Source organism: Parasteatoda tepidariorum, chromosome 7, assembly GCF_043381705.1.
Source record: "Parasteatoda tepidariorum isolate YZ-2023 chromosome 7, CAS_Ptep_4.0, whole genome shotgun sequence".
Classification (NCBI taxonomy): domain Eukaryota; kingdom Metazoa; phylum Arthropoda; class Arachnida; order Araneae; family Theridiidae; genus Parasteatoda; species Parasteatoda tepidariorum.
In genome coordinates, this window is record NC_092210.1 from 46635324 (window position 1) to 46653061 (window position 17738).

Genomic DNA, 17738 nt, shown 5'->3' on the forward strand with positions numbered 1-17738 from the left:
AATGTTAGACCAGTATTGCATATGATGTACTAGATAAACTACATCATATTTAAGTTTCGCACGGTTCAACCTTTGAACTTTTGATTTGAAAAACCTGACAAAGAAAAATTTTGTTTTTAATTATTTAGATTGAAATAAATTTGTCTCACGCGTGCTTATTGTCCTATTCCATTTAGACGCTTACGAAACGCTCAGCATATATCTTACGAAAGTTGAAGTTTACCAAGATCAAGTTCAAAATTTTCTGAGAAAAAGATGTCATAACAGGAAGTTGGTGGTAAAGTGCAAGTAAAGAGAACACATCTTTTAAATTTGTGTTTTTAATTTATTCTCATTTAAAAAATATTTACTTAAGGAATATAATTCGATTTTTTGAAGGAGAATGGCTTTTTCTTGACGATTTTTAACTTTGGTCCCGAGGGTGAGAGGTGCGAGTTATGTCTGACTGGGGGCAATTGCCCTCCTCACTGATCTCAAACTGGCACTGCCCTTGGGATCAAAGGTAATATTCTTCAAATCAAATTTTATTTAGATTCCATTATATCATAAAAATAATTATTTTTAGAAAATATGTGGAAAATTGCATAAAAATCCAAAGCATTTGTGAAGTTCAATTGCTGATCCAATGAATATTGAAATAAGTTTAAATTTTCTATACATTCGCAACACAACACAGAAGTTCACCTTCTGTGTTGTGTTGCGAAACATAGATTGTTCAAATTCACGTTTTTTTTCCCTTTTTTTTCTTTTCTAATAAAGTGCGTATTTAAATGTTGTCGATTGTCATCTAAAAGAGGGAAAGGCAATCGTTCTTTTGCAATTAAAATTCCTGTAATGACATCATTGGAAGAAAAGGTCCATGATCCCAGTTGTCTTACAATTTCTTTTACGTTGCTCGATTATCTCGAGTCAGAACCGGATACCGTTACAAATAAATTTGAAATTTCAAGCATAGCCTAATTAATAGTTCAAATCCCCTTTTTTAATGTTCAATCATTTTTGATGAAGAGTCCCTTATTTATCTTCATAATTTTATGCAATGCCATATTTAAATAATGTAATAATAATCCTTTTCGAACGATTTTTTCGAAACCTACAGAGTGAAACCGTTACGCTACACTATATCGAAGGTCTTGCCTTCAATTTGCTTTCCACAGTAAAATTATTTGAAGAACTCACCTTTCCCGGATAGAAAAGTGACAACCTTCTATATGCTTTTTCGAACATCTCTTTTAAGTTACACAACCACCCACATTCCCTAAATCACATGACCCTTTTTGTTCCCGTGACGTATTTGACAGGCCTCTCTTTAAATATAATTTGCCTAAATAGGATCTGGCTTCTCTCGTCTTCCTGCATATTTGCATTGTCTTCTGGAATCGTTCTGAAAGGTAAGTGAGCTCTAAATGAAATATTTTGTATCTTCTCTTATTTGGCGAGAATTCCTCAATTCATAGTCACATTATATTTGATTGTATACGTACGTCATCAATAATACATGGTTAAAAGCCTTTATTATTATAATATTTTTAAAATTAAATATGTTAGTTTATAAAGAATAATTGAAGTGAGAATAAAATGACACCAGTGTGTGTTTTTTAAAATTACAATCCAAACAAATATTACCTGTTGAAAGTATATACTAAAAGCTTTTATTGCAATATTACATTTTTCAATTAAAACTTTTTACTCACTGCTTTATCCTTATTTATATGAAAGTAAAACAGCGAATGTGACAACTTCTAGCTGCATGGGAAAAACAAAACATAATACTAATAGCATTAACTCTAGTGGACGGATTTTCATATACAAAGAAGCAATCTTAATGGTTGAAGAGTCTTTAAATTATCATGCATGTGCCACTATTTTTCTCTGCCGCAGTTTGATTTCAATAAAATCGAGTTAAACTTGCAATCAGTTTTTCAGATACAGTGGAGCGTTCCTCACTAGAATAGGTGCTTTAAGTACGGTTAAAAAAAAAACTGCGCCAAAAAGAATTTTTTTCGATACTGAGATATGAACATTATACACAAAATGAGAAAAAAATGGCATCTAAGTTACTGATCTGATTTTCAGGTACTAATGTTTCGACGAAACGCTAATTGATTCGTGCAGATGATATTTTTAATTTACGAAATCAAACACAAAAATGTACTTCCTCTAAACAAACATGTTTTCTATATGAGGGTTCATATTCTTCACCCTCAGAATATGAAGAAGTAGCTGCAATCTGGAAAATATAGTTTTAGTAGCTAGGACAGGAAAGCGGTCATAAGTAGAAAATTATTTATTTCACCTTTATTAATTATTTATATCTCATTATTTCGTTATTTATTTCCCTTTTTAAGTATTTTCTGCATATCTTTGGAATTATTTAAAAACCTACAAACGTTTTTATGAAAAAATTGTAAAAAATCGTTGATTCAACGATAAATAAAATAGAGGATGATTATTCCTTTTTCATCATTTGCAATAATCAAACATTTTTTGAAATAACTGCTCGTTGCACAAATTTTTGATAACTATGTAATTTTAAATCACAAAATCTAAAATGAAAACTGATTCGGTTAAAAATTGTTGACTTTTTTACATTTCATTGTTACAAAAGTATTGAGCCCATTTCACAAAATTTTTTGAATCGTCATTTAAAAATACAGTTAAAACTCTTTTTAAAAATTTGTATATGAAATAAGTTTTATTTTACATGACATAATCTTTTGATTAAGAGTTTTTTTCTTCAAGAATGCTTACTTTTATTATTATTATTTTGCATAAATAGTTCGGGTAATGTAAAAACGAAAGATGGAAAATGTGAAAATAACATTACGGAGTCCAAGCTTTCCACCGCATTTGAAAATCAACTCTAGTGACCATATAGTGTCGTTACTCTTATTACTTTGAAAATCATGAATCCGAAAAATACATAAATACTTAAAATACACAATACTTAATAGCTTTTGTGAAACTTTTCTTAGAAGTACTTTTAAGTTTTAATTCTGCTCTTTTAAATTGAAATAATGGTTTAAAATCTAAGTTTAAAATTTCTAAATATTTTTATATAATGGAAACGGAGAGCATAAATTTGTTTATTTAGGGGCTTTAATTTAGGCTTAAGTATTACTTCCAACAAGAACTTGATTCGAGGTTACGTTTACGAAAATTTCGATAATTATCTTTATTTCTTGTTTGTTCTCCTTGATAAGCATTTCTTTCTTTTTCTTAGTTTTTATGCAAATAATAGATACATCTTGCAATTTCTGACTTACTGAGCTTGGCGGCGAAACAATTACAGTCTCGTCTTTCAGCAGATAAAATTAACAAATAATTCATAGGTGAAAAAGCAATGCTTTTTATTCATTTCTCGCAAAAACTACTTCATATATTTGTATTTTCTCTGCTCATTGGATAGAGTACTGCATAATTTACTCTTTTTTAATTAGCTACAATAATTTAATTTTATATTTTATTACGACACATAACCATTATCTATAACTAATGTATATAGGCAATACCTAAAGTAATAGCTCCATTTTTGAAATACAAAAATCTGTTAATATCCGATAATATCGACATTATTTTAATGGTAAAAGATTTGTCTGTTTACCAGCATAATCCCAAGTCAGTAAAATGCATTTTAGCGGCAATTTTTGTGCTATCATGTTATACCAGCACCCCACTATGTCCCAATCTCATCATTACTCCATCAAACAGTGAAATCCCTCAATTTTCAACTGTGGCTTTCATTCCAAGTTAAAACGAGTCTGTCTCAGATATAAGATATTAAATAAGGTTCAATGCTTTCTCAAAACATAGTGGGGAGCTGGTATAGCATAGGCATAAAAATTGCCACAGTGTCTATGAAAATGAATCTCTCAAGGAACAAAAAGTTGTTCGTATCAGAAAATAATAGGAAATGAAAATAGGAAAATTTACCTTTGGAATTGCTCTAGTTGAAAAGAGCATTGTTGCTTGCATGGAAATAACTGTTCCGAGGTATATGTGGTCCTAGGCACAACATTCTTCCTAACAAAAGTTCAACATAACAAGCTATTCAGCAAACCCGCTAAAAATTGCTTATCTCTGCATTTTGCAAAAGCATAAGAAAATTTGTAGAACAATAAAAACATCCTCACTATATAACATTTGCATTTAATTATGGAGATGCAACTATTCAATACAATTAAACAACCCGACTTTTTTCTGTTATTTATGGATAGGGTTACATTAAAATTTGGCCAGCAGAAATATGTAATGGCTATTTTTAAAGTAGAGGTGTTCGAAACTCAATAGTGAGAAAACTGCTGCAACGAATAAGACTGAATTTGCAATAGGTATCTACTATTTAGACGATAGGGATTCGATTTTTTAAAGGAAAATTTTTTTTCTTCCATTTTTCACCAACAGGGTTTGAAATGGTGCTGTAAGATAAAATAGGCATTGCAAGTTTAACACTTTGGATACATTTTGATACAGGCACCACATTTCTTACATACTTTTGTATATGATACATAAATATAATTTGAATATATTAGTAAGTCGACGCATTCTCATTGGGCAAATAAATCACATGATATCATCAGCACATCATGATATCAATCAGTTGTCATCAACAACTTGAATGTTAAGATGCAAGGGAAAAGCAATTGATCAATGATACCTGGGCCCAACTCAAAGCTTTTAAACTGAAGCTTAATTTGTTTGCCGGGTAGCTAACTAAAAACGACTTGTCTCATTTCTAGAGGTTAAATTCAATACCCTCAGTAAATAAGGAATATGGCTTGAAAAACTCCATTTTGAGTTTTAGATTTCAGTGCCATTCAAACAGAATTAGATATTTTTACCATGCCTTTCAACGTAAATTGTGAAGCAGTGAGGTCGGATTTGCAGCGTTGAATAATTTGAGTTGCTATCTAGCAATCATCTGAAGCAGTTGCTTCTAAATATGCCAAAGTTTGAGTTTTACAAATCTTTACCAACAGTTAGTTTTCAAAATTTAATATCTCATGCCCAGAAAATCAGTGCTACGTTTGCTTCATCTTATATGTTGATAAAGTGTTTTCAACTATGAACCTTAGAAAAAATAATTTCAGAAGTAGACTAACAGACAACCATATAGCCTTAAAATAAGTACATCTCACTTCGAACCTCAATATAAGGAACTTTTAAAATGAAATCGCAATTTTATTCATCTCATAAAATATTTAAATTAAAACTTGTATGTTGTTTCTTTATTTTAGAAATTTTTACTTAGCCCAACGAACTTTTCTTTTTCGATTTTTGGCCCTCGACCAAAAGAGTTTGCCCATCCCTGCAATAGACCAAAGAAAAAGATTTCCTTTCTCCCGCCGACCCCAAACCCCTTCTTGAAATAGTTGCACCTTGTTACCATAGCCACCGCCACGAGGTTAGATGAATGACTAGGGAAGTTTTTACTTTAGACAAACTATAGGTGTCTTTTCCTTTCTCCAAAACAGGCTTCAAGCTTACAGAATTGTATCAGCTATTCAGATACCTTATGGAGACCAGTACTCTACACCAGGGTGTGGAAGGCCTTACAAGTTGTCGTCACAGATTGTATCCACCCGATTCTGTCCCTAGCAAGCTTCAGAATTGTACTATTATGGTCACAGTAACATCCATAAATGCAATTTAAAAATTAAAAGAAAAAAAATAATACCGTACTACTTGATTTAAGATTTGAAATTTTGAAATCCTACTGCATGATTAAAGAATGAAAATCGTCAACACAATCGCATTAAGTCGCAAGATATAATAAGAGTAAAATGAAAAGACGATTTTGAATTATGGTTGCCAGACTGTAAATTAATAACACTTTTCTCGCACGATTTTTTTTTATCAATAATTATAACGCCTCTTCATTTTGACTTAGTCACAGTAAATGAAATATTTTTTACAACTCAGACGAAATTTTTAGCCATTTTTGACGAGAAATAATGGTCTAGTTTCTGCACTGTGTTCAGTGGAAAGATTTTTTTAATTCTTCATTACCGTTAACAATTTTTATATAGTCGGAAAAATCCAGCTAAATTAGCGCTTTTTTAATAAGTTTAATAATTTTTTTCAGTTTGAAATATGCAAGTTATTTTTTCAGTTTTAATATTAGATATTTCTTTCAGCGAGATAGTTTAGCAAAATATTTGAAAAATGCTTGTATGAAAAATGTGTTACTAATACATAGTTATCTATACTAAATGGAATATATCGAATATTATGCAAGAATATTTGTTTGTGCTATTTTTAGCTTTAAAATAGCATTATGAACTACCTTCTGATCCAAGTAATAAATATTTCTATTATCGATTATGCTGGACAGAACTATTTGGTTTCTGTAAATCGAATTTTAACAATGAAATACTTGAGCTTCCACTTTTCTTTATATATATATAAAGAATCATCATCTTGAAAGAAAATTGAAAATTGGTTTTAAAAAAAGCTCTGCTTTGGGCACTCAAGAAGTGTTCTTTATTTTTTTCGCGAATGATCTTCGAAAAATGGCTTAAAAAAAGAGGGGGAAACAATGAATTTCGTTTTCATCATTTTCATTAAATCGTCTCCCATTCAGACTTTTATGTTTTACTACATCAACAAGCATGGCTGTTAGGATGCCAGAAGAAAAGTGACGAGCTTCACCTTCAACCTTCAGAAAAAGGAAATGCTTCTGTAATTGAAGGTGAAATATTATAGCAAATAAATTTCCATGGATGATGGAATGGAGCTCCTCAACGCGTGAAAACTTCTTGAAGCATGAATATCCAGCAAAGTGTTTTTTTTTTTTTTTTTTTTTTTTTTTTTTTTACTGGGTAGCTAAAGAGCAAGCTATTTTTTAAAGTGCAGTCACCAAAAGTCAGTTATTTCTAAGGAACACGTTCTGTTTAATTTTGAACCAAAAATAAAGTGCTAATAAATGCCCCAAAATAACTCATAGCACTTACTACTTTCAAAATATCTCATAACATTTACTACTTGAGTACTGAAAAACTCAATGGAACGAGCATGTCATGTTACGAGAAGTCTGCTATTACGACAATTTTTTCAAAGAATTCATCCTTAAAATGTTAATACATGTTTATAACGTGTTTAAAATTAAGCCTGCTATTATATAACGAGTTAAAAATTACTCGCCTTCTGTTATTGCGACACATTTTTTGGATTATTAAAGGGAGGAAGATAATATGAAAAAAGGCAACGTGGAAGACATTTTCATTTACATCTAGTATCAATAAAAAAAAGTTAAAAACAAGTATCATTTACAATATCATTTCACTATCTACTGGTCAAGTAATCGTCATCTTAACAAAAGAAAATACTTCTGCTATCTTAAGAAACTTCTAAAGGATACGGCTTTTTTTGTTGACCACATATTTATCTATCAAATCTATTTTTCGGAAAGTTCACTGATAAAGTCAACATTCAATTGTATCAATAACGCCTGAAAATATTGCACTTCCTTTAATTTTTTAATTTGTTATTATTATTATTATTTCTATTTTAACATAAAATCATCGTCATGCTTTCTATAACGACAGTTTCATCTGCTGTAGTAAATTTTCTTCATATCATTTGTTGATGAGAACTGTTATTATAATGGACTTTTAATAAATATTTCTGTTGTTAATTTTAACTTTTCTTTAAACTTTTAATGTATCTATGAATCTGAGTTAACTCTTAGTCTGAATTTTGGTTATTAAGGAGTATGTTGTTGTAACGTGTGTTGTTTATTTAATTATGAAAGTAAAAGATCGGATTAAGTAAGAAATTGTTGTTAAAAAAGTTCAATGTGACTGATTAGTGATTTTTCTATATTTAAATTTTTGCAGAAACTCACCTTCAAGATGGTCGTGAGAAATACTGCACCTAAACTTTTTCTGACGTTGCTCGCCATTGCAGTTTGCTTACCATTCCAGGCGAATGCATTGTGCTTTGGTCAAATGTGTAAGATTTATCCACAAATGGAGCATTTTTGTTGTGATTTTATGGGAGTTAAAGAATGCTGCACATCAGATAAACTCAGAGGTGGTACAAATTGCATAAAGGTACAGTAGATAAAACATCAAAAACCCCAAAAAAAATTCTAAATGCCTTTTTTCAGAAACTATTTTTTTATTTTGTCATTGCAAAAAAAAATTAACACAAACATTTAAAGTTCATACATAAGGCTTTGTGTTGGTTGTATAGCATAAATTTTCCAGCAAATATAATAGTTTTTTTTTAATCTTCAGAGATACATGGTGTCATAAATTAGACTGACAGTTTTCAAAAATTCATAACAGCAAAACGGTTGAGGTTAAAAATAAAGGAATGATTCTTGCAGTTCATTTATTTTTCTTCTCAGAATTATTTTAAGTTTCAGTTTTTAAAAAAAATTATCGAATAGTAAGCATATATATCAACGGAAAATTATTAAAAAATAATAACACAACTTGTCACATTACGACATGCGATTGCGGCTGATGGAAATTTAATAAATATTGTAACGTGATTTTTCATTCAGTGTAACATTTTGAAAAATTATAATTTATGATATGATTTAGGATTCCCCCCCCCTTAATCTGTTATCGCTTAGAGTTATATTTATAGAACAGTTTCTTTTTTCAAATACATTTATTGTGGTAGGCCAATTGTTTAAGATTTATTGTTCGTCTAGATGATTTAAAAGATTACCTTCCGTCATAATTTATTAATGGTTTAGGTTTCTGTAACAAGATTTAGGTATTAGGTATCTATATCAGGGGCTGGCATTTTTGAAATGAAACAGTAAAAGTAGAAAAATAGCTAAAAATAGAAAATATCACTTAATTTAATATCATATACTAAACCAATTTTTACATAAAGCCACTTTTTGTATCACTTTAATATATAAAAGGTCGGGATAAAGCTGCCAAAATAAGCAAATCATACTCTTCTTGTAAGGAAAAATTCGCAAGCTTAGAACTATAAATATAATTGAAATATTGATGTAAAATATTTACAAGTGAAGCAAGACATTATAAAGTCGAGAACTTATTTTATAATGTAATCGTTTTAATTTATGGAACTTAATTTATGGACTCCTCCATGAAGTCCAACCACCATTTTGTCGGCCTCCCTGTTTTCCCTGTACCTACAGTTAGTCTTTTAGCTCATCCACCTGATCTTGTATGACTTAATAACTCATAAAATGTTCGGCTCTTTATGTTTATTAAACACTTCATGGTTATATAAGAATCTCCATGCATTATTTTCTTCCACTGCTCCAAAAATTAACCAAAGGATTTTTCTTTCAAAAGCGAGTAATATATTTTCTTCTGCTTTATTAAGCGTTCAAGTCTCACTGCCATACAAAATAATCGGTCTTAGAAGCGTTTTATATAAGCGTACTTTAGTATTCCTGAAGATAAATTTAGATTTTAATTGGTTTTTCAGTCCGAAGTAACATCTATTATCCATCAATATTCGGCTTCCACTTTCGACTTTTAGCTCATTTTTATTGGTTATTAGTGTGCCCAGGTACTGGGGGACTCCACTAAAGGTATAATTGCCAATTTTGAATTTGTGATATTATCAGATGAAAAATTACTAGGATTATTATCTAGGTAGCAAAATGGTAAATGTTATTTACCTTCAAATGAAAACATTTTCCTTATTCCTCAGTTTTATTTAAAATATTTTTTTTACAGTTTTTATAGTACTCCTGGAGAAAGATAATCCAATTTGAAATTTTTAACAATGAGGACCTTTCGGCTATACTTCAATTTCTGTAACGAATTTCACACGCGCAATTGCTGTAAAAATATCCGTTTCTAATTACAAAAGAAGTACCAGCCCTCAGAGTACCGGTCCTATTTACCGTAAAATCCTTTTTACCGGAACATGTTACGGAACAAAAAATCTGATATACCGTAATTTTTACAGTAATAGTTATCGTAAAATCATCGAATCATTTTAATTAAACAAATGTCTGTGTAATAATTGAGTATAATATTTTAGAGTAAAAATGGATTTTACTTTTATTTTATGGAAGATGTTCCCAAAGGCACCAGTAGTTTATACCGTAATTTGATGCGGAAATTTTAACTGTGTACGTTCCTAAAAATTCGGTTCAATGTTGAAGGATAATACCGGAACTTGTACCACTATGTAAATTTGTTGCAAATCAAAATCTTTAATTAGACTTCGTTAAGGTTGAACTAAATTATTCAGCAATCAAATTGAAAATAATAAAAATAATAATTTGCTGGATAATATGATTCAACTAGGTACTTAACAAGGTTGCTGGAAATTTGAACATCATTACAGTTCGATGTGGTCCAAAGGTTTTAACAGCATGTTATATCCATAAAAAAAAATCGCAAGTATTGTTCACATTTGAAATCTCACACAAATATAAGTTTGACACAAATCTAAACGCTATGCGCCTATAGAATTTTCACATTTCTATCTTCAAAATAAAACAAGTAATGTTTTAATTCCACTTTTCCTTTTGAAACTTATTTCAAAACAGAAAATATCAAGCAAATGACACAAAATTTTTCACGCATCTTATTCCAACAATATATGTAGTCCTAATTTTTATTAAAAAATATTTAAAGTTTTATTTTAGTATAAGTTTTGCATTCCGAAATAATAAGTCAAAAAGTTTATTGTCACATTAATAAATGGTTTAACATTGATCAAATTTTAAACCATGCTTTCTGTAAATTTGTTTTTCCTTTGAACTCTTGGAAAAGTATAGAAAGCACAACCTCTAAGTCTCTTTTCTCTGTAAGCTGTATACTGTTTCTCTGTATGCTGACTTTTTAGCCAGCATACAGAGAAACAGTATTAATTTTACAGCATGAACATCTCTACTTTATCCTATACTGATTTTTCGTGCAAAAAATACAGAAAAATATAAATGTTTAGAGTCACTCCTTCAACTCTTATTGCAATTTTTAAAGGATTTTCACAGGCTCACGGGTCTTCGAATCCAAATTCTTCATGTTTTTTCCCCACCTTTTTTTGTATATTATTGAACCTTAAAACGAACTTCTTATATTATTAACAGTACACTATTATTAGTCTGATGTATTATTAACTTAAGAGTTGAAAAGTACTTCAATAAATATCAAAATGTCTTTTCTTATAGAATTTCGCATGATTCTCAATTTTGCTACGATGAATTTCTAAAAACAAGTATAGCTTATCGAAGAAAATTGCTTGCCTACTTTATCATCAAATCAACTCGATGTAATGTGCACAAAAACACCGTAAAATAACTGAAGGTCGGCCAATGGAGGGACCTCCATGGGCTGTCGTGCCATTCAGTTTAGTTCAGTTTACTTATAACTAAAATTACTGGATTAGTTTGAACAAAATAATACTTCAATAATAAGATAAGAGCCGTGATGGCTCAGGGGTTCGCCTTCCAATGAGGTGAACCGGTTTCGAATCCCAGCGATGGTTAATCAATACGAATTCCACATCCGGCTTGCACTAACCACAGTGCTGATGTGAAATATCCTCAGTGGTATCATGGGTTAGACTCCCATTGTCATTAGGCTAACAGTGGGAGGTTTTCGTGGTTTTCCTCTCCATATAACGCAAATGCGGGTTAGTTCCATCAAAAAGTCCTCCAAGAAGGCAAATTTCTCCCAATACTTGATCGAGAAGTTCCCTTGTCTTCTGGATTGGGTTCAAAATTACAAGACTATGGAGTTAACGATAAGTGGTCGAAAGTCCAAAAGTGATAAGTCCAAAATTGGGTCGGCTCTTCAACGACGATTATGAATAAATATAAATACATAATAAGGTGACTATCAGAATTATAATAAGGTAACTATCAGAATTGAATAAGGTAACTATCTAACGCAACATTTATTATGTTAATATATCCGCATAAGTAATTTTTAAAATAGTACTTTGTTGGTAAGAAATTCATTACAAATGATAAGTTGGTCCGGGACAGATATTTCCGATATAAAGCGTATATGAATATAACTACTAAGACAAGATTTACCTCATCTATTCTCTTAATTTCGGTATTTTATTGGAATGAAAGGCAAACGTTCTGATGGTCGCCAAACTGTGTTAAATCTATTGAATAGCAAATGGGACTTAAGTTGTGGATCGTTTTAATGGAAGAGTCGGTCTGATAAAAGGTCGAACTAAAGAATAGAGTCAAAAACAGTTTTAAAATTTTCTACACACATACATCTATACATAATAATAAAAGCGGCTGTGTGTGTGTGTGTGTGTGTGTGTGTGTAAGTAATCACAATATATCGCCCCAGAAGCCTCGCCCAGGCACGAAACTCGGCACATAATTGTGTTTTGACATAATGAAGAAGTATTTTTTTTCTTTTTCAAAAATTTGGATTAGTTTTTTAGTTATCAGTCATTTTGTAAGAAAATCTATGCTTTTTCGTCTTCAAAGAGCCATATTCAAAAAACTATTAAAAAATGCATATACTTTTCTCCACTCTTATAAATGTATGCTAATGCGAACCTTACAATTGAAATATTAATTTTCGACAACTTAAACCAATAATATACGAAGGAATTAATAATTTAATTGTAAAGTTCGCATTAGTTTACATTTATTAAAGTGGAGAAAAGTTTAACTTTTGTATTAAAAATGTGGCAACATATTCGATACGTAAATAGAACGCTTCGCTTTGATATATTTGTCGCTGTTCATAATTGTTATAATAAGTTTTTCTTCTTCTTTCCACGCTCTATTTTTTTTTTCTTAAGCGAAGACGATAATTTTTGTAGCGATATTGTAGTACTTTGTACAACTAAAAATTCTTTTCACAACACTTTAAAAATATTTACTTTATTTTCTTTATATATACAGAGAACAGTCGGCAAAGAATTCGATTAGGTTGAAAAACATTTCGCTAAAAAGGAACGAATTCCAAAAGAAAAAATAAACAACTTAAAGAATAAAAATGCTGATGCCAGCCAATTTTTTGAAAGTTAACTTAGAAATAACAAACCAAACGATGTTAAATAACAAACCAAACGATGTTAACAAAATGACGTAGAAAGCGCAACTAGATCAAAATTATACAAGCACAACTAGATCAAATTATAATACCTGAGTGCTTGACGTAACAGATATAGAAATAGAATTTGATACCATAAAAAATTATATAGAAATAGAAATTGATACCATAAAAAATTTATTCGTTTTCGTGTTCTTTTCATGTATTTAGCATTTTAGTTTTTTTTTTTTTTTTAAGCGTTGTAGCTATATAATTTCAAACATCCTCAAGAGCTATAACACATCTGCAGCAGAACTGGATATGAAGACAAAATTGCTGGACAGGAACACTTTAATTGTCCACTAATCTTCAGATTTCCTGCTATGTTTTAAAAAACTTTATTTGTGAAAACCTTCAGCGTGGCGGACAGCTGGCCGCCTTAGGCGGCTAGTACACAATAAAAAAACATACGTTGTGATTTTACGATTGAAAAATAATTTCATCCACCCTACAGCTATAATATTGCTCCCAGTGATTTTCACGTTTTCTTGCACCTCAAGAAATTCCTGTCCTCCGGTGAGTGTTCTGGCAATGACGAAGAACTGAAGACGTCTGTCACACGTTGATACCATTCACAGGCGGCAGAGTTCTACGACAGAGGGATACAAAAGTTGATTCTGATTGAATTGTTGCCAATAAATATGTTCTTGAAAATGCGAGTTCGTATTTTTTTATAAATTAGGGAAACTTACTTTCTGGATGCGCCTCGTATTTTTGAAGCGCTTGTTCAAATACATTAACGAGTGATAAAGTGTTGTGTTACATATTTAATGAATGAGTAAGAAAAAATAGTCAGGGCTAATTCATCATCGTAATTGAGGCATTTTTTTATTTATAAATTTTTGCTTACTTGATTTTATATATCAAATACAATAAAGTATATTTTTTACATTATTATATTTTATTTACATTTTATATCTGCTTTGTATTATATTGCTAACATTATAATTTTTTTTCCAGACAGTAATTGCTCAATAACAAACAGGAAATACCTCAAGCATATACTCATCCAATTTTAAAAAAAAACAAGCTTTTACTAAGTTAACAGTTACAAACTGTATATTATAATGTACACTAATTAAAAACTATGTATTATATTGTTGCTCAGATATTGTATTCATTTTGATTTGGTTTAATAAAATGTTCACTTTTTTATCTGCTGATTATAAGATAAAAGACAAATGTCATTATTTTTTATATGAATAAGTCAAACTTATCAAGGAGTCATGCGAATATACGAGGTTAAAAACTAATAATCAATTACTTTCGTTAAATTTCTTTTTAAGGAAAATGTCTAGATATATGTGCATAAGAGTTTGTTCAAAATTAACAAGTTTATGCATTGCGAAAAAAAAAGTATGATCAAAACTGCCAGAAAATGGTTAAATTTACCATGTTTCTTGCTGTATGAGAACACCAAAAAGCTCGATAAATATTACCGAAGCATTTTGGTAATGATTTTGATTAAATTAACCATCTGTTTTTTTTTTTACCTTATATTTTATAACCGTCGCCGAACAGCCGACCCAATTTTTGGGTTTACGATTGCTAATGTTCAACTACGTAGCCTTGTAATTTTGAACCCAATCCAGAAGACAAGGGAACTACTGGAATAAGTATTGGAAGAAATTTTCCTTCGTGGAGGACTTTTTTATGGAGCTAATCCGCATTTGCGTTACATGGAGAGGAAGACCACGAGAACCTCTCACCTTACTCTGACGGCAAGGGGACTCTAACCCATGATCCGTCTACAACTGAGGATATTTCATGTCAGCACTGTGGCTCGGGCAAGCGGAATTCGTATCGACCAACCATTGCCGGGATTCGAACCCTGTTCACTTCAATGGAAGGCGAATTCTCTAGCCCCTGTGCTATCGCGGCTCAACCATCTGATACTGAAAAAAAATAATAAAGAAAGAAATAACAATCTAGTGTTATAATACTTGATAAAATTTAGTTAATGTGGCACGATTTGGAAATTTTATTACGATTTCTTAGAGCAAGGCATAAAAACTGTTTATTAAATGTGTGGTAATAAGAAATATGATTTCGAAAACCAGAAATTTCCGGTAAGCTGTTACCATATGAACGAAAAAATTACTAAATGAATAGTTTATAAATACCATATAATTTGTTGTTATTACCAGAACTATCGTATTTCATTTTTAACCAGAAATGTCATTACCATTCAGTATGATAATTTTACCAGAATTTTTCTTTCTTTTTTTCGCAAGGGGAAAAGTCATTAAATCCTTTTAGACAAACTAAAAATTGAATACAAATGAATATTGAAACTGAATGAAAACCTCATGAATATATTATTTTTTTAAGTGAATACGAATAAAAGCAGTAAACCATGCTTTTCTTTCAAAGATTTCCCTCAGCCTGAAATAAGAAATGCATGATCATATTCGAAAAGCAACTTAATTCATAAATTAACATGAGAAAAATGTCTATTTGCTCTCGCGAAAAACAAAAAAGTGCGCGCTGTTTCTTCTTATTTTCTTTATGAAAGAAAAAATCCTAACTACGAATGGTAATAGACGTTCTATCGAGTGTCAAAACCTTGACATATTAAATGAAATTCTTTTATTTTCCATGAAAAACACTGAGCCGTATAATAATAGTTAAGAGAGAGAGAGAAAAAAAACGGCTATCGAAATTTAACGAATAACTACTGCATCAAAACTTGTTTGCTTGCCAAAAAAAAAAAAAAACAGAGAGGAGTTGAAAAGTAATTATACCTCCCATTTTCTTCCACTAATGAAACTAGTATTAGTATTTTTCTTTTTTCATATTACTTCCTTCATTAATGATTCGACAAATTTTGATAGCGTTTTTGTTTTCTAACTTTTTTTAAAAGTTCATTCTTGATAAAGAGAGTGATAAATATAAATTAAGGGCGGTGATTTTAAGGAACACTGTTTATTATTTTAAATCCGCCTTTCATGTTGATATGATTTGAAGAAAGGGATTGTGAGTTTTTATTTGTATTTTTTTTTAATCGTTTTTTTAATAAAACTGACCTGCATTTTCTTAACATGACAATAATAAGAAGAAAAACCTTCTTGGTTAACCTGATTTCAGTAGAACCCTGATTTATTAAAATTCTAATACTGATTCTCAATGCACACCCAGTGCTCGGGAGCAGTACTCACATCTCCCACCTAATGATCAGCTGAGTCGCTATATTTCATAATATTGTGGGGGGAGGAGTTATGGTCAATGCCAACCTTCATCTATCAAAAGGTACCTCTGGTGATTGAATGAAGTCAGCATGTCTTATATACCAGTGAATTGATGTTTAATAATCGTAGTGGTAGTTACGTCACAATACTCCCCCACCAGAATTTTATCAGGGATAGAATTCGATGAACGGATACCACTAGTTGTTGTACTTGTGAAAGACCGGGAGAGCTGGATTAAGGTCACTGGGTTTTTTTGAGTGCTGAATGTGAGAGGTGTATTAACTTCACGGTCGTAGTCGCTCCTGCTTTACCTCTAGCTGTCGAGTGTATGCAGGCTGACGTTGTGTATTACGTTGTGAGACGAGACTGAACAGCAACAGCGTGAGGAGGTGGATAATCTTGCAGTCTCAAGTAGCAAGTCAACTTTTCAATGTGAACCATCCATCGAAGTAGACGTTACCAGATCGAAGTGGGCGTTACTGTCAAGATAGGCGTGACCATATCACGTCCGGGTCACCAATGTGGGGGGAGGAGTTATCGACAATGCCTACCTTCATCTATCAACAGGTACCTCTGGTGATTCAATCAATTTAGCCTGTCTTATATACCAGTGAATTGATGTTTAATAATCGTAGTGGTAGTTATGCCACAATACCTCCTTGAGGCTTATCCTCCTAACCTCTCAATTTCATGATACCTGTAAGGCACTGTACACCAGGCGCTGATTCACGAATCCCCAGCCTTGGGAAAATATTAATTACTGTAATGGCGAAATTTAAAATGGTTAATGTTAAAAAAAAACAAAAAAAAAAAAACGAAATAATACGTTTACTTGCACATACTATCTGCACTATTAATCTGAAAACATTATTATTTCTCTTATCGTTCGAGTGGGGATGGCTCAAGGGATAGAGCATTCGCCTTCCAATGAGTTGAACCGGGTTCGAATTTCAGTGATGGCTGGTCGATGCGAATTCTCCTCGCGGCTCGCGCCGACCACAGTGATGACATAAAAACTATCCTCAGTGGTAGAAGGATCATCGGTTAGAGTCCTGTTGTCATTAGACTAACCGTGGGAGGTCTTCGTGGTTTTCCTCTCCATGTAACGCAAATGCGAATTAGTTCCACCAAAACGGAGGTAATCATTAGTAGTCGTGAACCCGAGAAATTGGATCGACTATTCAACGACGGTAATAAAGCAAAATAAAATAAAATTCCCTTTCCTCGATTATATATTTTACTTGTTCCTTTGCATATTTTATATTATTCGGCTACAAAATCTTGAATACTTAGCTGGCATCGTTTTTATAAATTACAAGATTTAAATTTGTCTTTTTAAAGGCATGAGTGTTACCATTTTCAGTGAAGATGATAAATTTGAAACCATGCTGAACGAATTCGACCTTTTTGATTCTGTGTCTGCTGATAAATAAATACAAATGTTTTAGTTCTCGTAAGAGTTATTTTTTCTTTTCAGAAAATTTATTAACTTTCCATCATTATTTTCCTAAAAGATGCAGAATAT

General features: G+C 31.2%; 1 long non-coding RNA gene across 1 annotated transcript; it reads left to right on the plus strand.

Annotated features, from left to right (window-relative positions):
• Positions 1-1250: 1250 nt before the first annotated feature.
• Positions 1251-14180, plus strand: LOC107456129 (uncharacterized). Its single transcript, XR_001585674.3, has 3 exons — positions 1251-1391; positions 7839-8054; positions 13986-14180. It is a non-coding gene; the product is annotated as an uncharacterized lncRNA (long non-coding RNA).
• Positions 14181-17738: the final 3558 nt, after the last annotated feature.